The following is a 23348-nucleotide window of genomic DNA, read 5'->3' on the forward strand; positions in this document are numbered from 1 at the left end:
GGAAAAGGCTTCCTATTACAAGTTTGCCTCAGACAACCAACCTCAGGATGGGACATTTGGAGGATCAAAAGGGAGAGTGGATAAGCAAGGACTCTGGTTTCTTTCACAATGATTACAAAATCAGGGAAAGGTAGTAAAATATACAGGTTATACGTACATTAAACCTCACTAGATTAAGGTCAGTGTCACAAATTGGCATAAAGGGATGCCAAAACAATCCTAGCATCCAATACTACTTTTGAAACCAACTTCATTACTGACTCCTAAGGAAAAATAGCCAGACGTGTGTCTCACTTCTCAAATCTTCCTTGTTTGACTTTCTATTTGTCCTTTCTGCTTAATTGTTTTGTCTTCACTTCTGTGGTAGTGTTGGAATCTGTCCCTCATTTTTTTAATATACCACATGTGTCCAGACACTAGACCAAGTATCATTCCTATGTGAAATTTCCTCAAGAGAAATGGATACCACTTTTCTCTGAACTATCATCTCTTCGATAAGTTATATTCCTTAAGATTTTATGTCTTAAAATTTAAAAGACTTTTAAAAATTGACTTGAAATGACAAACTTGATTACACAGACTTACTGGATGCAATTTAGTGCCTATTTAGAAGACTGTTTTCAGTTTGGGTGGGGAGAGCTATTTTTTTTAAAGATATGTCTATTTGAGAAGTAGGCATAGAAGTACATTAATGTGTAGATGAGGAGAAAAGGGAAGAGTGTGATATATGAAGAAATTTGGTAGGTGAATGTCTCACAGTGTGTGAGGCACTAAAGGATGTTCCCCTTCTGATTTTACTGTTTCTCAGAGGAAAGTCTGAGATTTGTGGGAATGAATAGCTAAAGAACAAGAGGACCATGGGAAGCAGGGGTCAGTAGGAGAAAGTGACTATTGGCAACAAGGAGATGGGAAGACCTATAGGAGAGATTTGCTGCTTTGAGGGTCCTATGCTCCAGATTCCCACCTTCACTCCTTCTACTATCATTGTACCATTAACTGCCAACATACCCCTTGATGATTTGCTGGTACTAGAAATGAGAATTTCTATGGTGGCCATGAAAAGAACCATTAGGAATTCCAAAAGCATTTAGCAATGCACTGGCTTCTGAGTTAGGAGAGAGAAAAAATTAGAGAGGGTTTGGCTCTTGTTCTAGAAAGTACTTTCTGTTTTGTATGTGAATTAGACAATAGCACAGGTAGGTATTTTATGAAATATTGTATAGGTGCATGAAAGATAACAAATTTTTTGTGAAGTCAGTCTGAAGCCATTTCTGACTGAAAGGAATGAGGAATGTTTTTTTTTTCTCCTTTTTATGGACATTTTTTCTAGGAGAGAAAGAGCTGAAATGCCCTTGGGACTAGAAAAAACTGCATTTGATGAAGGAAAAAGAACATTACAATTCTCTGAGGAATGTTAAGAGTTGTCCATACTGAAGAATTAGGGAAAAGTAAATTTTAAAAAGAACCCTTCAAAAATTTCCAGATATTTTATTCCCCTTTTGACCCAATTTTTCTTCTTCTCCCTAACCTTACTTGCTAGATGTTCTTCCAGCTGTCCTCTTCTCCCATCTGATTTTCTTCCCTGCTGAGGTGGGCATTTGTGCCTGCTGCCCCTGGCATGCCAAGCCTGGCACAGTAGGCCCATCTGTCTCAACTCAAGAATATATCAGTATTTAGGTGCTTCAGGGACTTAGGGAACCAAACCTGTATAAATTTAAATTGGTGCATCATTTTTCTTTTTCTCTGATCCTGTCTACTCTGCCTCCTTCCACCCCTGCAAATAAAGGGAATTAAACTTTTGAGTTGTATAAAGAAATGGAGTAAATTCTCAATTCTAAAGTACAATCAGCTTATTTACCTAAAATACTGCAAACTGAAACAAAGATTTAAAATTCCCCTTCTTTAGAGTGGAGAGATATGAAAAGCAATTTGTTCCAAACTAAATGTTTGGTGAAAGGCAATATAGTCATAAACTTACTGACCTTCATAGAGATGGAAGAATCATGTTCCTTCATTTAGAGGTGGACATTTAGAGAATTATGTCTTCTGAGAAAATATCATCCCATTTTTTGGGATCCAAAGGAAATAATCTAATTGAAAGTACACAATACACACACATACATACATATATGTTTATAATATGTATTCATATCATATGTATATAATTATACAATAATGACTTGGAACTTTACTTTTGAAATATGCATTTTTTTCTGATTGTGATTTTATTAGTGTAGGAAGCACTTGGTGAGGAACTTTCTCTTCTAGTATAAATCAATATCTTATCTGAAATTCAGTCTTAGAAATGTACTTGGGATCCTGAAATATTAGGTGGTTTATCAAGAATCATACAGAATCAATACATATATTAGAAGAGTGTCTTGAGCCCAGGTCTTCCTAAATTGATGACAGCACTCTATCCTCATGCTATTCTCTTTCTCTTGAAATATTGGCGGTAATAGCAAATTGAATGCTAATTTTAATGTTCATCATAATCTACATACATTTATAAGACAACATTGTATTAGCTGAAGAGCAAAAATGTTCTGTTGCGTTATATTGTGGCAGCTGGAAATATAGTAGTTAGAGCACTGGGATTGGAATCAGAAAGACTCATGTTCATGAGTTCAAATTCAGTCTTGCACACTTACTAACTGAGGCCCTGGGCAAGTTTCTTAATCTATTTGCCTCAGTTTCTCATCTGTAAAAGAGCTAGAGAAGGAAATGGCAAACCACTCCAGTATCTTTGCCAAGAAAACCCCAAATGGGTTCAGGAATAGTTGGATACAATTAAACAACGAAAAAGTCATATTATGTTATGTAATATTAATCATATCATATTAAGCCATATTATGTTATATCTCATAATATTATAATGTTATATGTTATTTGATATCTAAATTTTCTTACTAAAACATATAACTAGTATAATTATGTCAAAAACAAATCTTAAAAAATTACATTTTCAGTAGTTGTTTTAAACATTTTATGATATGTTTGATCTTAAACACATTATTATCTCTCCTAAATAGAACTAAATATGACTTCTACATTCAAGGAGTCAAGCCTAAATGTCCAATTAATGACTTGATATACATGGATGAAAGCAATTCTCATGACTTAAATGAATAGCATCTTTGTTTTCTAATATTTCTCTAATTGTATAGAATGTCATTTGGATGTGATGTGTAAAATTCTTAAGATATATTAAGAAAAGCTAGACAGTGAAGGTGTTGAGTATGAATGTATAGGTCACATTGAGCCAACCAATGAAGATGATTATTATAAATCATTTGACTATCTTTAGATAAGAGATATATGGAACCCAGAGGTTCATAGGCACCTTGCACAATGCTTGAGGCACAATAAGCATTTTTTATCTGCTTGATGATTGAAAGGGAAGGTGGTAGCTCAACATATTAAGAAAATTACCAAGATTCTAAAATAGAAACTGTGTAGGAAGAATGCATTTAAACTAATCTCTACACACAGAATACCAGAACTGTATAGTAGAACTAAATGTATCTGAAAAATGATCCTAACCTAACCTAAATTTATATAATTTCAGTATTTATTACTAACACACAGAGCATATTACCCCAAGGTAGATAAAGAAAGATCAATACTCCCTGGCCAAAAAGGAAGAAGAGAATTAAGACATTCTTAATGAACATGCTTAACAAATAACCAAAATAACAAATTAACAAATTAAAGACCTACAGAATTATTTCTAAATTAAGCAGACATCACTTGAGTAGCTGTTTATTGAGTAATTGAGTAAAGGTTTATAACAAGCACAGACCCTTGGGTTAGTCAACATGACCAAAAGTGGTTTACTTCTGGATAGAGTTTATAAAATGAATGATATAATAAGAGATATATTAAGAGTTTGATCAAAACAATATCCATAGGCAATATTCATATGAACTCAGTCAACAATATGTTGACAAAGAACCATTAAACAAATAGCTAAGTTACCAAGATGTGAAGAGGAGTCTTGATGGGAAATCAGGATCAGGTCATTGCCACCCCAAATTATAAAAGGCTTATACTTAAGAAGTCCTGACTTAATGATCAATCGATATCAAGCAAGAGAATGGGAAAAACCATGCAACACATCACTGAAGGGCATAAATGTAGCACTAGCTAAATATTGTACCAAGCAAGATGTAACCTATGGTCAGAATTATAAATCAGATTTTCACTGCATTTCATGGATTAAAAATCCTCATGTCACATACAGACTTTAAAATATCCTGAGGAACTTAACCAACTCAACTAATCAACTCTATTGAAACCAGACCATACTGGTCTGTTGCTCCAAATCACCTAGATGTAATATGGATCCATATAAAGCTTAAAAACAAAATTTTGAATAGATCCTTCCAGAACAAATAGTAATAATCTCTAACATAAATTGAATGGAAGAATTTTCTAAATACAGAGACCCAGCAGAGGGGACCTAGCAGAGATCAAAATCACATGGGAACTAGATGAGGCACCTATTATTGCTGTTATTCTATTTGTGACTGGAGTTTTACTGAGATTACAGAGAATGAGTTTATACTCTAACGCTTTATCCAACTATAAAAATCAGTAATTTTACATGCTTGTGCGGCATTCCATAAAACACTGAACTCAGAAGAATAATAGTAAGATAACAATTTTCCCTGGGTTATTTCTATCTGAACCTCCTTGAAAAAGATGAGAATAATGGGATGGAGAGGAAAGTCCATGTATTGTTTCCTCCCAAATATTTGCCTTGTGATTGGGAGGGGGAAGTTGAATATGGTGGCTAGTGACCTTAAAGGAACAATTCTGACAGTGGACTTTCCTGATCAAGAGATGATCACTGTGATTGACAAGAGATTCACTTTTTAGAAATATGTAGAAAAAGGAGATATGTGCATGTCCATTTACCTTGAAAAGAAAATCCCAGCCTTGGCATTGCATATTTTATGAGTAATCTCAAGATTGAGTTTGGTCAACCAAATAATAAGTTTTTATTAAATACCTATTGTGTGCTAGACACTGTGGTAGGTACTTTTACTACAAAGACAAAGATGAAATATTTGCTGTTTGCAAGAAGTTTACATTCTTTTGGGGGAGATAATTGGAACCTACATAAATATTTATATATCCCATTTATACAAATTAAACACAAGGATTCTTGTAGAAGGTAGTATTTGAGTTGAGTCTTTAAGGAAAAATGGAATTCTAAGAGGAAGAGGTGATGGGATGCATTCTAGATTTGGAGTATGTCCAATGCAAAAGCTTGGAGATGAATGACAGAATGCTTTGTGAAGAATAGAGAAAAAGCCAGTTTGGCTGGACTGTAGAGTGTAGAAAGGAGAACAATATAAAATGGGAATAAAGATAAGTTGAAGACTGGTTGCAAAGGGCCTTGTTGTTGTAATCATTTTTTCAATCACATCCTACTCTTCATGACCGCTTTTGGATCTTTCTTAGCAAAGACACTGGAGTGCTTTGCCATTTCCTTCTCCGGCTCATTTTGTTCATGAGGAAATTGGGGCAAACGGGATTAAATAAAATGTCTAGGGTGATATGGCTAATAAGTGTCTGAGGCAGGATTTGAACTCGTTTTGCTGACTCCAATTCAGATATTCTAACTACTGTCCTACCTAGCTGACCTGAAGGCTTTTTGTATTCAAACAAAGGGAACTGAATTTTATCCTTTGAGGGTTATAGGAGTTTATTGAAGAAAAGATTGACTTGAATGTGGGCATATTTGTGCTGAAGGAAAATCATTTTGACAATTGTGCAAAAGATGGATAGGAGTATTGAGAGACCAAGACTGGGAGAACAATGAATTAAAAGACCAAGTTTAGAGTGATAAAGGCTTCAATTCAGGTGTTACCTATGTGAATAAAGAGAAAAGGTAAAATGCAAGAGATGCTGGGGAAATACCAGTGACAAGTATTACATGACCAATAGAGGTATCAATTAGCTATCTTTTGCATCCTTTAGCTACCTCTGTGTTAAGAGGTAATAGTTATTTGACACTGCTGTCCTGGGAACTTTGGACCTAGATAAGGATGTGATGTGTGAGGAACAAGTATGAAACTGATTCTAATTCTTCTCACTTTTCTTCAGATATTCCATCCTTTATATCCAACACAGCCATGATATTGTTCAGAAATTCTGGAGTATTTGGGTATGGTAGGGCATTTTCTCTACTTTTCTATGCTGCTACCAATACCCTTGACTCCACAAATAATTTGATTTGGGGTAACCATTAGGGTATTTAGAAATACAGGCAAGACTCTGACTGAATATTTAGAAAATTAATTATTAATGGCTTGGGTGGCAAGAAGTCTAGCATAAGATAATATTACTCATTGATGGCTCACGCAATTTTTATGACTGGTTCCAGAAGACAGGTTTAATGGATTAATCTTGAGATTACTTATCAGTAGCAAGGACTGAAATTTTAGGGAAAGTCTCTCTTTTATCCATAGAATCAGAAATTTAGAGCAGGAATAGATGTTAGACATTTATATTTCCCTTCATTTTTCCATAAAAGAAACAGAATCCCATTAGAGTAAAAGATTTGTTTAAGATTAGATAAAAAGTTAGTTGGGGGTGAGGTAAAAGAAAGTGCAAAACCAAGAATGATCTATGACAATGATGGTGAACCTATGGCACAGGTGCAAAGATGGCATGCAGAGTGCTCTCTGTGGACACATGACCACTCCTCCTCCCCAGTTATTTATTAGAAAGGCAGAGGGACTCAGGTGGAGCCCCTCTCTACCATATCTGGTTACATTTCCCCCATACATACCTCTCTGCCTAGCAGTCCAATGAGAGTACACAAAGAGTAAGGTCTGTAGCTCACATGGCAGAGCTGGAGGGGAGCTGAGTGATCGAGCCACCGCCCCCCCCCCCAGACTTACTGAGAACATTCCTCACTTCACCCATCCCTCTGCCTAGCAGCCCAAGGGGAACACTATCTTCCTCCCCTGTGTGGGGTAAAGTGGGAGGTGGGGCATGCCCCACACTCAGTGGAGTCAATCAACAGCACTCAGTTTGAGGGTGGGCTGAGGGTGGGTCCTGGCACTGTCTCTACAAGGTTCACCATCACTGATCTATGGCATACTTGTATAGAAGATATGCTTTCCTCTCCCTTTTTCCTTTTAATCTCTAATAATATTGTGGATTGTGTGTGTGATTTACCTGAATTAGTACTTCCTATTCTTTCAGTTTTTTCCCCTTAGTGATTTTTCTTTTAGAAGACAAAATATCATTAAAATTCACCTATGGGATGATATCAAAATAGTTGTTTCTTTTTTCCTCTCTGAAGCTTAAGAAAAATAAGAATTTTTTCCTTTAAATTCCCTTTCATATTTTTATAACCTATCCAATGCAGCAAATACTTGTTGTGATCTTTATATATATATTGCATATTGAATAAAATTAGATCTTAAATGGAATCGTATGGGTAAAAAAAGCTTTGATAAGAACTGATTTTATAAAGTCACATAATGACTCTGGGGAATCATTGCCAAGTACCCCAATTTGGGCATTAAGTTCTTTGACATTCCTCTATTTCCATCTGTCATTCCTTATTTTGATAAAGCCAGCTGAAAACCTTTATCCTTGATTGGCCAAACTTATGTTCCCTTTTTTTTTCCAAGGAAGAACATAGTTCCATTTAGAAACATACTACCCAGGTTTATAAAAAGATTTAGGTTCTCTGCTAATTATATAGAATCATGGCCTTCTAGAATTTAAAGAGCCATAGGGATTATCAGTTCAATCATCTCATTTTTGGCAGGAGTAGAGATACTGAGGCCCACTGTGGTTAAGTAAGGTATCCAATGTACAATAGCTATTTAGTATTTTATTTTATAAAGCATTTTTGCTTATTAATATTCATTTAAAATATTATTTCTTTTCTTTTGGGCATTTTTAAAAAGGCCATTTAAACCTTATCTAAATTTTTACTTGGCCATCTAATTGGTGCAGTGGATTGAGTGGCTGGGCCTTGAATCAGGAAGACTCATCTTACTGAATTCAAATCTGACCTCAGACACTTATTAGTTATGTGACCCTGGGAAAGTAATTTAATACTGTTTGCCTTAGTTTCCTCATCTGTAAAATAAACTGGAGAAGGAAATGGTAAATCACTCTAGCATCTTTCCCAAGAAAACCTAAGAGGGATCATAAAGAATTAGATACAACTGAAAAATGGCTGAATCATAACCAATAAAACTTAACTCATGGGCCAAATACAGATATACACCAACGTAGTTTGTCAGATATCTGATTTTGATTTAGGGAAAACTAAAACATATTTTAGAAAATATAATTTTAAAATACTTCAATTCAAAGGATAAAAATTAACTGATTATATTAGCTCAGAATCATGGGAAAGGAATATTCTTCTCTTCTCCTCTATTCTCTGACCATCCCATATATCTCATATATGAAAATAAATTTCACAGCCTATTTTTGGAAAGTGCAGTTGTGTCTAAAATTTTCTCCCACCGATTTTAGTTTCTTTCTCTTTCAGAATAGCCCCTCACTTGAGATCTTACACATTTACTCTTTCATAGAGTTTTTTCTTTCTTTTTTCTAGCAATCTCTTCAATATCTAAGATGAACTTATCCTCAGAAAAGTTGCATTATTTTATTACAAACTTCATTAAGGGAAGGTAGTTAGGGAAGAGCTCAGTTCCCTGGGATCTCCTAGGATGCTAAGGAACTTTTACATTTGACTAATAAACTTTACCGAGGGCTGAATCTCAATGAGGTAGAAAGCACTTTTCTCAAGGGAGTCAGGGGTAGTTAATGAGCACTCACAAGCACTAGGACTTGAAGGGAAGTTTCTAGATTAAAAATATTAAATCAATAAAAATATATTTAATACGTTATTAATATAATTGCTAATAATAATAGTCTATTGCTTGCTTATGTTCACTGTGTATCTGGGGTCCTTTTTGTTACCTGCTATTTTAATAGTTTTGAAAATATACTATTCTGTATTTGGAAATTTGTTATTATACATAATTGGTGAAATTTTTTAAATGCAAAAAAAGAAATTATGCTCTTTAAAGCTTTGTTGTCATATAGGATTTCCAGGAGAATATTGGCTTAATAAAGATGGGCCTTTGTTTAAGAAGGAAACCTGAGGTCATTGAAATTATGAATTTTTCTGAATACAAACCAGCCTGTTCCCTTGCTCCTATTCAAATCTAGACCTAATTCATGGCATACTCAAAGGCATGCATAAATAAAGCATGAGCTGAGTATTTTGGCATACCTGTGGCTCTCATTACCACTGACTTTTTCTCTAGGCATTCAAACATGTTCTTGTCTCTCTCTTCTTAAAATCTATATATCCTTCATTCTCTCCTGCACTATAGTTACATACATCCTTAACTTCATGATGGATACTTCCACCTGGATGTCCAACAAACATCTTAAACATACTCACCTTTTAAAAATCCTACTAACCAATGGTTTATCTATTTTTTGGTTTTTCACAAAACCAACTCTTTGTTTCATTTATTATTTCAATGGTATATAATATTGCATCATAAGAAATTATTATCAGGTTAATTTTTGAAAAGCATGGAAAGGGGGCTCAGTGGATTGAAAGCCAGGTCTAGAAATGAGAGGTCCTGGATTCAAATATGACCTCAGACACTTAATAGCTCTGTGACCTTAGGCAAGTTACTTATCCCTTTTGATTAGTCCTTACCACTCTTTGCTTTAGAACCAATACTTAGTATTTATTCTAAGATGGAAAGTAAGGCTTTTAAAAAAAAGCATGGCAAGACCTCCATGAAATTGTGAAGAGCAAAACAAGCAGAATAAAGAGAACATTGTAAAGAGGAACAGAAATATTGTTTGAAGAATGGCTTGTATATGTTCACCTCTAGAGAAAGAACTGATAATTTTTTTAAAAAGATATAGTTTTACATATACAAATATCTTTTTTTGCCAATTCATGCCTTCTTTAGTGTGTGGTGAGGAGAGAGGGAGAAAGATACTGGGAATTTTAATGTAACAAATAAACAATTAAATAATAATAAAAAAGAAACTCATTATACCCAAACTGAACTCATTATTTCTCCACCTAAACCCATGATTCCTATAACAAAATGTAAATTGATCAATTTGGAATTTAAAGAACTCTAACCCTTATTTCCAGACAAATGAATTCTATCTTCCCACCCATATCTTATGCCTCAGACAAACTGGCCTATTTTTGTTTTCCATATAAGGCTCAGGTGCTACCTCTTCCCACGGGCCTTTCTTGGTTTTTCCATTTGTTACCTCACCCTCAACACAAATAACTATTTGTCTAGAACTTACATTTACTGATTAATATGAATATGTTTTATCCTTCTAATTGATAATTAGTTTTTTTGAGAATAGGGTTTGTTTCATTTCGTATACATGTACTCAATACCTAGTTTAGTGCTTAGAGCTTAACGAATGATTACTGATTGATAAATTAGCTGTCATTCCTAATATCTAGTAGAGTGCCCAGACTATAGCAGCCACTCAAATGCTGATTGAATTTTTGAATATATCTTCTGGCTAGAGAAGAATTATTAAAAAGAATTGGAAGAAAATTCCAAGCAGCTATATCTCTCCTATTAGACTATGAACTTTAGAGCTAGGACTGTTGTTTGCCTTTCTTTTTAGCCAAAGTTCTTAGCATAGTGCCAGGCCCATAATAGATATATTAATTAATAGAGCTAACAGAATCTCATTTAATCAGATATAGTAGATGACAAGTAAATGCTTATGATTATTATTAATAATCAAATGAGAAGGAAGGGTCGCATAGCAGGAATGAGAAATAACTGGTGGCCATTGGAATCTACCCAATCTCGAGAGAATTAGAGAAAGACAGTGGCATGTCAGGCAGACTTCCTACAGAGGATTATGGGAGTCTATGGACAAAAATCCCACAGCATGAGAAGTCATGCTTGTGGTCTGTAGCACTGGAGGGAGGAACCACCTTGATGAAATCACTGATCTATCAAAGTAACAAAATAATCTGTGAGACATAAATGCACACACACCTCCCTGCTATATGGATGGAATTATATTATAAATCCACATGCCTCCCCTTGGCTCTCTTAGGCTCATTTGACACAGGATCATATAGTTTAGCAGGAGGAAGAGAGAAAGAAAGAGAGCAAAGTGGCTGAATGATTGGCAGATCTTACAGAGAGAACAAGATGCATCTGAGTCATGAGCTAAATTGACAGTTAACCAGATAGATAATAAGAACCTGAGAGGCAGTCACAGTCTTGGCAGGGAACCAGAGAAAAAAATATGGCCTCCTCTTGCTGATGGCCTGGCAGAAAGAAATATGGTTGGAGACTTAGCAGGAAACCAGAACCAGAGAGGACATTTTATATGCTGCCTTTTTAGGGTGTGCATTATTTCTGTCCTAGTAATGTCAAGTGTAAAAAAAGTCTGAGAAAAAATTACCTTTTCCATTGCTAGAACCTCTATAATATGCTTCCAAATTCTTCCTAAGAAGGAATGGAAGACAAATTAAATGCTGGCAATTTTTTAGATAAAAAACAAGTCGTCCTAAACTTTATCCCAATAGACTAGGAGAAATTATTTAGGCTTGACTATATTTAAGAAAATATTTATTACCTCTCATGACCTTAAGCTCCTTTTTGAAATGAGGAACCATTTTGAAAGAAATTCTTCTAGTAATACTGCCACTTCAAGAGATTTAAAATGATGGGTTAACCTGTTGTTGATGAAGAGACAAGTAGTAGACATATATGTATGACTATAGCATATCACCATTGAAGAACTATAGTCCAAATGAAAATTTAACTAACTTGCCATTTATTTTACCAGAAAGATATATCAGCTTTATTGCAGTAATTAAAAAAAATTGTTGAAGCCACATGGTGGCTATCATCATATCTATCTAGTATCTCCCCACAGGTATCACCAAAGTAAAACACAGTTGGGAAAGGAAGTGGGCTGATTCTAAAACAAGAGTGATGAAGGTCAGATAGACTGTGTCCTTCATATGTTAGACATACCATCCTGGAAACGATTTTTTTGGAGGTTGAACAAGTCATACAGGAGTCGAAGGAAATTACCCACCATGTATCAAGCTATAAGTATTGAGCTGCTTCCAGAATGATTTTGTTATGACTTTGTACATGCTTTATCTTTATAAATTCTCTACTTCCCAGTACAATATGATCTCCTTTGGGCAAATGGCTATATATGCCTATCTTTGTTCCCCAACCCCATTATAAATTCAGCATTAGGAGTGATTTGCACATAGTTCATGTTTAGATGAGTATTTACTCAATTGATTTAAATTGGATCCCCTTAATACTCATGAAGAGACTCATTTGTTTCAAGTAACTTTGATGAAGCCGAGACACGAATTCAGGTCTTTGTATTCTAAATTCAATGTTCTTTCCAATGCATTACTTTAAAAAAATTAACCTATTTAGTCTCCAATTAATTTTTATTCTGTATTTCCATGGACCTTTATTAAATATTTTATTTCATCATGATCTGAAAAAAAAAGTTATAAGTTTTGGCCAGAAAATCTAAGCCACCTAGAATGCCTTGTTCTGGAGCCCCCAATGCCATATCCTGTTTTTTATTGACATGGATACAACCAACATATGAGTTCAATTCACAGTTCACATTTCATAAGAGCTAGCAATGAGGGAGAATTGATGATTTCATTTCAAACAAATATGGAAGACCAGATAAAATTTTCAGTAACCTGCAAGAGAGTGTGCTTGTGTCCATGTTTCTGCCAGTGCCGAGTAACAGCTACATGGGAACAAAGTAGTAGGCTAATCTCTCTAGTAGAAGATATACTGAAAAAGGCCAGAGGAATTATTATTTTCTTTATAGATTATTAGAGAGAAATCTTTTTTGAAATAATGAACAACATTTATCAAGGAGAAAAATATGGAAAAATTTGGGTGAAGATGGAAAGAAGAATCTTAATTAATTTCAGGAAGTTGAAGGGTAGAGGAACATGACACAGAGAAAGTCTGAAAGAACAAAGACCACTGAATTTTTTGAACTCTGAAATAGGTTGAAGGATTTTCCCTTAGAAAGACCCTCAGAAAGAAGTAGTTTCTTGTCCTCTTCCAAGGGATGGATTCTTTGGAAGGAATGGAATTCTTCATTCCCAGGAATGAAGATAAAAATACGTAGGTACCGAGGACAGCTAGGTGGCTCAGTAGATTGAGAGCCAGGCCCCAAAATGGGAGGTCCTGGGTTCAAATATGACCCTATATACTTCCTAGCTGTGTAATCCTGGGCAATTCACTTAACCCCCATTGCATAGCTCTTTCTGCTCTTCTGCCTTAGAACCAATACCTAGTATTAATTCTAAGATGGAAGGTATGGGTTTAAAAAAATTCATAGATATCAATAAGAGAGATATTAGGCAGTAGTGGTCCAAGGAAGAAAAGCCAAGTCATGGCAGTTGACAACTCCTACCTGCTGAACATGGTGGCTCTATTTGAACTTGATTCTCAACAACAGAAATATATTATCTTACTGATGAGGGTCAAAGTAACCCTCACTCTCTGATATCAGTCCTTTCCAATCCATCTTCCACATAGCTATCTAATTGATATCCCTAAACATAAACCTGACCATGTCATGCCTCCATTTAAAAAATTCTTCAATGACTTCTTCATTTATTATGATAAATAAAGTAGTAGAAAGAAAAGGAAATGAGGGACTGGTTGCTGGAGCTGGGATACTAGCAGGTCACTGACTCAGGGAGCTATGGGGCTCAGTGACCAGGAAGTTTAGAGACTTAATAGTACAGTACTGAAAGAGCTTCACACTCTGGACAGCTATTATAATGACTGTAAAGGGAGCAGTCCTTCAGAGAATAATTCAGGAACAGCAATAATGCTCTGGAGGGGTAGGGTCAGAATAACCACTATTAGAAAGCAGATCTGGCAGGAAGGAATCCCATTTGGGAGGAGGAACAGCCAAAGCATTGCAAGAGCATCAGAGGGGGATCACTGGGATACAAATTGCCATTCCACAAATGTTTTCCGTGGTCCATACATGTGCATCCCTATTGTGTTTATCATGAATACCCTACACAGATCCTTACACTCAAGTTTGATAATTATGGGGACTTCCTATCTGTGTGCCTTTTCATCTGTGTTCCTTTTGTGTATCTACTTTTCTCAATGAGTATATCTATTTATGAGAGGACATGCCCTAGGTTTATAAAAATAATAACTAATATTTTTATATACCACTTACTAGTACCAGGTACTGTGCTAAGTGCTTTACAATTATTATCTCAGATTTATGGTGTGGATGCTCTAGCAGTCCATGTATAACCATGTTATTTCATTCAATGTCTTTACTTGGAGCTAATTATGTCCTCTGGTAGACTGGTGGAAATATACCTCTCTATAGGTGCTTGTGTATTTATTATGATTTTGAATGGATTTGGACCCTCAAAGTACCTTGAATACAGGGCAGCTTTTTTGAGGTTTCATATAAGGGGAGTACTCCAGGTGCTAAATTTAAATTGTAGTTCATATCCCCTCTTTATATTATAATCTTCATGAATGAAGAGACTATAGCTCATCTAAATGATCTAGAGTTAACTACATGCAGGAGGATGATAGAATTTTAATATTGGAAGAGATCCTGGAAATGAGCTAGTCCAATATCCTAATTTTATGGATGAGGAAGCTGCATTTCAAAGAATTGCAGTGACTTATGCAAAAATCCAAGATGCTGGTTGATTGAACAGTAATTTGAACCCAGACACTCTGACTTCAAATCAAGGAATCTTTTCAACAAATCACATTACTATAGATATTTGACAAACTTAGAAAAATTAATTTTATGAAGAGAATTCATATGGAGTACATATTATATAGTGTTTTTGAACCAGACATTTCCTTCTATTTTAAGAGAAGATTTTGCTAGCATTATGTGTATTTTCTGATTTTTAATATAATGTCCATCAGTGAGAATGAAAGCTTTACCTGGCCTTTAATCTCTTAATCACTAAAGCTTTTAAAAGTGTATCTGATCATAATAGCCAATTTCTACATGGGGCTATAGGCTTTGTGAAATACTTTATGTACTTACTTCATTTGATCCTTATAATATCCCTTTGAGGAAGCTTCAGTTATTATCCCCATTTTAGAGAAAGGAAATGGAGGCTCAGAGGTTTTAAATGACTACCCAGAGTCACACAGATAATGTCTGAAGTAGGAGTTTGTTCCAGGTCTATAGATTTTACCTTTGTTCTCCTCTGCTTAGAGAAAAGTACTTTATGAACAAATTACAAAAAGCCACAACTTAAGTCCAATGCTTGTAGGATTGAGGGGCTGTTCTATGGAACATTTGCTTAGGGAGTCAAATGTGATTGAACCTAAAAAGAGCTCAGGCCTGTCAGGGAGAGGGATGAGAGTAGAAATGTCCTGAAAATAATTTGTTGAGGCAAAATAAAACTGCTTCTATCAGGCACCACTTAGCATAAAATCTAGATTCCTCGGCCTCTTATGGCACTTGCTTGACAACTCTACCTACCTTTTCAGAGGTATTTACTGGAAAGAATATTTCAAATAAACAAAGCTTCTTATCTGGCATAATAAACCATAAACAGTTTCAGAATGAGTGTGCTACTATCAGGTCCTGGTATACTGGTAGGTGGGTAGAGTGGGTATTGTGATTTCCAGGGCACCTGGGATAATTCACTTGCCCAAACCAATGTGTGTCTCACTAACTCTGTTGTGCCCTAAATGGTGCAGAAATCTAGTCTCACTGCTGTGACTTGGGACTTTGACTTCTGTAAATTAACTAGGACTGCAAATGTCTGCAAAGTGCTACAAGGAAAAAATGGTGCTGGTGTTGTTGCTGGTGACGATGATGATGATAGTTGGTATTTATGTAACACCTTAATTTTTCTAAAGCATTTTCCATACATAATCTTATTTGAGCCTCGCACTAATCCTGTGAAGTAAATGTTATGGGGATTATTATATTCCTATTTTACAGTTGTTAAAACTGAGGCTCATGGTTGAGTTAAGTAAGGCAGTATTGGAACCCAAATCTTCCCAAGATTAGTAATCAGCTTAGAAAGTATAAGGTATGGTCCTTGATTTCAATGAGTTACTATCAGAGACCAAACAGTTGCTGGAAGAAGGTGAGGGAGTATATCATTGTGAAAAAGATGTATTTGAAAATAGCAAACTGAATCAACTAGGTGGCTCAGTAAATAGAGATCCAGGCCTGGAGACAGGAGGTCCTGGGTATTTGAACTCAGCATGCCTACAGGGGACCATGCCTCCCAAGGCCCCGATGTATAATTCACTGATCTCTAACTATTACTCCTTATAAATTATAAATATTATAAGAGTTTAATGGAGAGATATAAATCAATAAGAACTAGAGTTATCAGAAATGGCTTCATTGGGGAGGTTAGATTTGAAGAATACATGCAAATTTCTTGGCAGAGAGAAGGAACATTCAAGGAAAATTAGGAAAGATCAAAAACAGTTGGAGGACTAATGAATTTAGTATGTTCATGAAATAGCGAAGAAACTTGCTTGTCTAGAGAAAGATATGTATGGAGGTATGATAAATAATAGACTTGATTAGAAGGGTGAATGATTAAATGAGTTCCTTAAAAAGGGAGGGGTAAGAGAAGTTAGAACTGATGTATTAGGAAGCAGGGAGTCTTTTACGATTTTTGAGCAGGGGAGTGATTTGATAAAAATGGAGTTTGTAAAAGATGAATCTGGTCTTCATATTTAGGAGGGATTGAACTATGGAAAGCATGACATAAGAGTGTAATCTAAGGGTCTGTTGTAGACATTTGTGTATTTTTCAAGTGCTTCCTTGACTAGGAAAGCCAAGATGGAAGAACATGGAATAGTGTAAAAATCAATGGACTTCATGTCCCTTAATCTTAGTTCTGCCATTTATTATCAGAGTGATCTTGGGTAATGGGATGGTAAAAGGTGTGATGGACACCAGAGACATTTCCAGAGAAAAATCAATAGGACTTTGGGACTGACTGGATATGAGAAATAAAGGAGAAGGATCAAACTTCCTAAAAAATATCTCCCCAAACCTGCTTACTTTGATAACTGAAGTTCTTCTATTAGATATCCATCCTTTTGAATTGGCATTGTGCATCTAGAAGTTCTCTGTTAAAGTACAAATATCTTTGGAAGGGTAGCATAACATGTGCTTACAATAAACACCTTAAGATGATATATTAGCTAGCAGAGTGCCAGATTCTTTCAGAATACAGGACTCGCAATTTTGGTAAAGAACAAAAAGTTCCCATTTTTGTTATTCAGAAATACCACTCTCTCTGGCTTCACTCTCTGTTAATAATCAAAGAAGAATACATTTATGGGAAAGAACTTTGGGTTTCAGTCAGTTTTCTAGCTGATTATACTAGGATCAAGTGTTCCTAGTAAAATGGTGGGGAGAGAAGCAGGTGGAGAGGAGATGTATAGAAATGGTGAGGAGAGAAGGATAGAAGAGACCATAGTCTTTCTCATGGAGCCAGTAGAAAAGAAACACTGTAGAACAGTGATTCCCAAAGTGGGCACCACTGCCCCCTGGTGGGTGCTGCAGCGATTCAGGGGAGCAGTGATGGCCACAGGTGCATTTGGGGGCAGTGAATAACTGTAAGGGAGCTGTGACAGTATGTGACAGGGGGCGCTAAGTAATATTTTTTCTGGAAAGGGGGCAGTAAGCCAAAAGCATTTGGGAACCACTGCTGTAGAATGTGACCCAGCTCCTAGACTAGTGAATCTGAGAGAATTTTACTATGGGCTGCTCTCAAGTTAGATCTTTAAAGTGTGGAATAAGGGGGGGAATTGCTAATATTTAGTGCATTACATTTATGTATACAGCCAAACTGGAAAATTAAGAGAAAAAAGAATTCTACAGAAAAACTCTTTTTTTGTTATCTTTTCCACCCCAATTCATCCAGATTGATTATCCATCCGAATTCCAAATTCATATGAAATTGCCACGTCTCCTTCATTGTGTGATTTGTCAAACTATCTAAAACCACTCACTTTATCATACATAGCTGTTAACTATACCTCTAGTGAAGTTTAATATTAGGAAGAACAATACTGATATTAATCTCAGAGTTGCTAACAGATGAGGAATGATTCTTCCAACTCTTTCTATTAGTTTATTGCCATCTGGATTCAATTTTGTATCTTTTTCATTGGTAATAATTGTTCGTGAAAGACTCATTCTGGCCCAACTGACAGTATTAGTGGAGAGAGCACTGGGTTATGAGCTAATAGATTCAGATTCTAGTCCTGGCTTTGCTACTTATTCATTTGAGCCAGACGCATCTTTCTGGACCTCACTTTATTCCTCTGTAAAGTAAAGGACTTGAAGTAGATTTTTAAAAAAGGATCCTCCTAGTTCTAATATCCTATAATTATAAGGAAAAACAAATGATTACAGGCATCCATTAGTGAGTTCCAATTTACTTATAATTTTTTTAGCTTTGAATCAGGTCCTAGAAAATTTTCAGCGACTCTTCTGGAATGTCAATATACCCTCCTAGGAAGCCAGCGATAAATATTAATTTAAAATCTAATCTTTTGCCACTCTCCATTTCCAGATTTCCTGTGGCATTACTGGGAACATCCCAGAGTTAATTATACAAGTTGGGCCTTTGTTCTATGAAAAACAAACAACTTTATTTATGTCCTGAGTATTTGTGTTATGAAGCCAGGTTTAAGTAGAGGTTGACAGAAAAGGGTAATGAAGGTGACATGGGGCCCATGGATAGGCGGTCATGGTAGGAATGCCTCTTTTTCTCTTGAATTTCCCAACTCCCAGATGCAATGACACTTGCTCCTCGGACTGTCAGCTCAATGACAGATCCAACCCAATAGTGTTATCCAGGAATTTCAATCACTCTGGATCCTTTCCTGCTTGTCAGCTGCTATGATAACAACGATGAATAGGAAATGCCTCCATTGCACGCATAGGAATGTATCAGCTAAAACATTTGTATCAAAAGAAATATCCTGTTTAGTGGAAGAATTTCCTTTGCCCAACTTTAGCAAAACTTTAAAGTTTTCCAGGGCTTGCAGTTATTTTTACTCAGGAGAATAAGGTCTAGGAGTCTTTTTTTTTTTTTTTTTTTTTTTTTTTGCTTTATGTCTGGCATATTTCAGAAAATTTCACAAAAGCCAGGGTAGCATTTGTTTTTTAATCTGTCCAAACTACTCAGAGAAGGAACTGAAGGAAAGATAAACACAGTTGGCTACCCACCTGGTCCATATGATTTCAGTTAGACTCTAATGCTTGTCATCCCTTTTCAGGGCCTTATTCCCAAAGGAAAAAATTGGTTCTATGCACAAAGTTTGAGGAGAAGTATGACTTTTTAATAATCATCCCAACTTTTATTCTTCCTCAGGAAGAGAAAAAGTGAGAGGAAAAAAAAAGATAGTATGCTCTATAATTGTAACACAAACTGGGAAGCTATATAGAAAGAAGGAGAAAAAATTGATGGGTAGTCAGACTGGTGCATTGGTATTTACAAGATAATTATTTAAAATGAGAGAAAGTCTTCAATTGCATTGAGTGGATTGTGCATGGAGATTGCCTATGAAGATATAGGTAAGAATCACATAGAATAAGAAAGTATGGAGAGTTTGCACTGATGGAGGGGTACCTATGTGGATTAAATCACATATAGCCCATGTAAGTTTTGAGAATTTTTACCCAATTCCCACTATCTTAAATGACTAACAGTTCCTGGAGTAGACTTACATTTTAGCTCAAGGTACTAGGGATATACCTGAATATTTAGATATGATTCTCTAATGCTATTAGCTTGAGTCCCCTATTAGTGTGGAGAGAGCATTATATTCCCTACACCCCTATTTTCAGTTAACAAATCAATTTGGTCTGATAAACTTATATAAGAGATGGTGTATGGGTGTGCTGTTTTTTTGTGTCCATGTGGGTTATGCATGTCCACATGGGTCTCTCTGGATGTGGCTTAGAGGGAGGCAAGAATAAATATCACTAGCATCTCCTCTCCTCCCCCTCTCTAAGAAAAACTGATTCCTCTCAGGAAGGGAAATAGGCATTTGGGGTTGGAGGCCAGCCACTATGCTCTCTTCAAAGAGAGGGAGTAGAATTATATCTATATGCTCCTTTAAATATTACTAGTCCTGAGGAAAGAATTTTGGAGTATAACCTTTATTCCTGATTTCTGTTTTGTAATGGTAAAAGAAGATACCAACAAATATAACCAAGGTTTGACTTCTTTCCCACAAGTTGCCACAATGAATACAAATAGCAAATAGTAAACAAGTGCATTTATCCCAAAAGATAGCAAACAGAAATCAGAGAAAGCATCCATATGAGACTATATACCAGATAATAGACAGAGTGAATGAATTCTCCCCTTGGAAGGGAGATAATTCAGCTAAACAAAGAGAGAAAAGTCCCAGATCTCACTGAGGTGAAATTCCCCAAAATTCAATTGTAGGAAGCTGGGGATAGGGGCATGCAAAGGGATAACTCACAGCCCTGGTTTTCCAGATGTTCTCTTCTTCAATATGTGAGGTACTTAAGAAGCACCTCTCAGTTTGTTTTCTGGGCTCATTATAGAACCATAAATTTATGTCCAATCTGTCCTTGGCTGCCATACAGATAAAGGCTGTCATATCAATGGGGATGTAAAGAAGACAACAACTTTAAGATGGAAAGTCCAAGTCTTCTGAACTCTTTGAAAATCATAAGGTCCTTCTTTGGCCAAAACAGGAACAAAGGGAAAATGCTTCAGGCTAAAGATGAGACTGTTTCTCCCCCACAAGGTGTTTCTTTTTCAGAGATTTTACCTAGAACTTCATACTCCAGTTTCTGGAACTCTTGGCTGAGCACTTTGCTGGAATACTCCAATTCTAGCTAATTCAATACGTTTATTACCCATAAGGAATAATGAAATCCTTTAGGCAATCATCAAATGTCTTTCAAAAAATTTTCATAGGTTGAGATCTATGACTGATGGAAAGTCTTTATCACCTCCTGCCTGGACTATTGTAAAATTTTCTTTACTGATCCTTCTGCCTCAAGTCTCTCCACCCTCCAGTAAATCTATTCAGCTCTTGAGTTGAACTTCCTAAGGCAGAAGTATAATCATATCTCTTTCTTACTCAATAAATTCCAATGGCATTTTCAGGTTCAAACAAAATCCTCTGTATGGCATTCAAAGTCATTCATAACCTGACTTCCTACAATTCCAGTTTTCTTATAACTTATTCACTGCCAACTACTCTATGATCCATATAATACTGGCCTCCTTGCTGTTCTTCAAATAAGACATTCTATCTCCCAATTCTGCATTTTCATAGGCTGTCTGGATTCGTCTCCCTTTTCATTTATACTCCTGACATACCTGACTTGCTTTAAGGTCCACCTAGAATCCAACTTTCTACAGAAAGCCTTTCTAGATTCTCCTTAATGGTAGCACATTCTCTCCTTTGATTATCTCCAATTTGTCCTTTTTATGTCTTGTTTATACAGTTGTTCATGTATTGTCTCTCATTAGATTGTGAATTCTTTGAGAGCAGAGACTGTCTTCAGGGTAATAGACAGGGAAGGTGGAAAGATGAGAACAAGTCACAGACAGATAAAGGTCTATACTGGAGAAAGAGATGAGAGAAAACAAGTGTATAGCAGAGTTGGATAGAATCTAGATCAAATTGAATAGTCTTGGAAATTGAAATTGATGAGAATTCCAATTGGTAGTTACTGATCTTTCTCCTGAGTGAGGTGGCTCATGTTGAACTTTTCTATCTTATGTAAATTTCTGTTTTGGAATTACAAATCATTAATAATGATTTTGTTTAAGCCTATAGGATTTGGATTTGAAGTTGAGAATAGAAACATTTTGATTAGAGAAGATACTTCCCAAATTTTCTTTGGAATAGGGGTTAAATTGGAGTAAAAATTTTATACAACTTCCACAACTTATGAGAATATTCAGAATATATTAGCCTTCCTTTGAGCACAAATGTATAAAAATGTATTAAGATCATAAATTAGTAACATTGAACATGTATGTATGTGTGTATGGGGATGGGGTTATTATGGTTGTCCTTAAATATATCTGCCATATCTTGTATAACATACTGACACTCTATAAGGTGTTAAATATTTTTTAAAGTTGTCTGGTAATAACTCAGGTGCTGATTACATCTTGGCTAGACTGTACTGCCTAGGGGATCACTGTTTCTACTAGGGAAAAAAACACAAATTCATTTGCTTGGCATTTTAAACCCCTTACAATCTGGTACCGCTTAACCTTTCTAGGTTAATTATACACTGCCCTCCCTTATAACTCTCTGTTTCAGCCAAACTGGCCAACTTGATATTTCTTGTATTTGATATTCTATCTCCTGATTCCATGCTTCTTGCTTAGACTCTTTCATCTCTCTGAAATTTTCTATATCATTTCTACCTCTTCAAAACCCTAGCTACCTAAAAGGATCAGTTCAAACTCCATGTCTTTCTAGGGATATTTCCCCCTAATTTCCTCAGTTGGTAGTACTTTCCTTCCTGAAATAATTTTTTATATATTATTATTTTTCAGTATGGGTTCAGTATTTATTTGTGAATATGGTGATTCCTTCGAAGTAGAATGTAAACTCCTTGAGGGAAGAGACTGTTTGCTTTTATACTGCATACCTGATGCTTACTTAGCAAAATGCCTGATATATAGAAGGCCCTTAATAAATGCTTATTATTGACTGGTTATTTGATTATCCTACTAAAAATATCTTTGGTAGTTCCTCATAGTTTACTTAATAATGTGCAAATTCTTGATCCTGGTTTTCTTTTTCCAGAATATGGCACAATTTCCACTTTCCATCTTTTTCTCATACAATTGCCCTTCCTGGGCTCTGTAATCCATTGATGCTAGACAAGCACTCTTCTTCCCCTTTTCCACTCCCATATTTTTTACTTTACTCAGCTGATGTCCTCTTCCTGGAATGGACTCCTTCCCTCAAGTCTGTCTGCCAGAAATATTCCTGTCTTTTAAGACCCAAATCAGATGGCATGTCCTATAAGAAGCCTTACCTGATATCTCACAGTTGAGAAATTCCTGATTTTTTTCCTTCCTCATTTTGTTTGGACCTCATCTTTTCATTGATCATGACTTGCTTATATTCTTTATCATCCTCATTAAACTTTGAGCTTCTTAAGAGTAGTAAAATATATCTGCTGGAATTTACTAAATGACATATATATTATATATGTCATTTAGTAAATATATATATATATATATATATATATATATA

This window comes from Gracilinanus agilis, chromosome 1 (genome assembly GCF_016433145.1).
Source record: "Gracilinanus agilis isolate LMUSP501 chromosome 1, AgileGrace, whole genome shotgun sequence".
Taxonomy (NCBI): Eukaryota; Metazoa; Chordata; class Mammalia; order Didelphimorphia; family Didelphidae; genus Gracilinanus; species Gracilinanus agilis.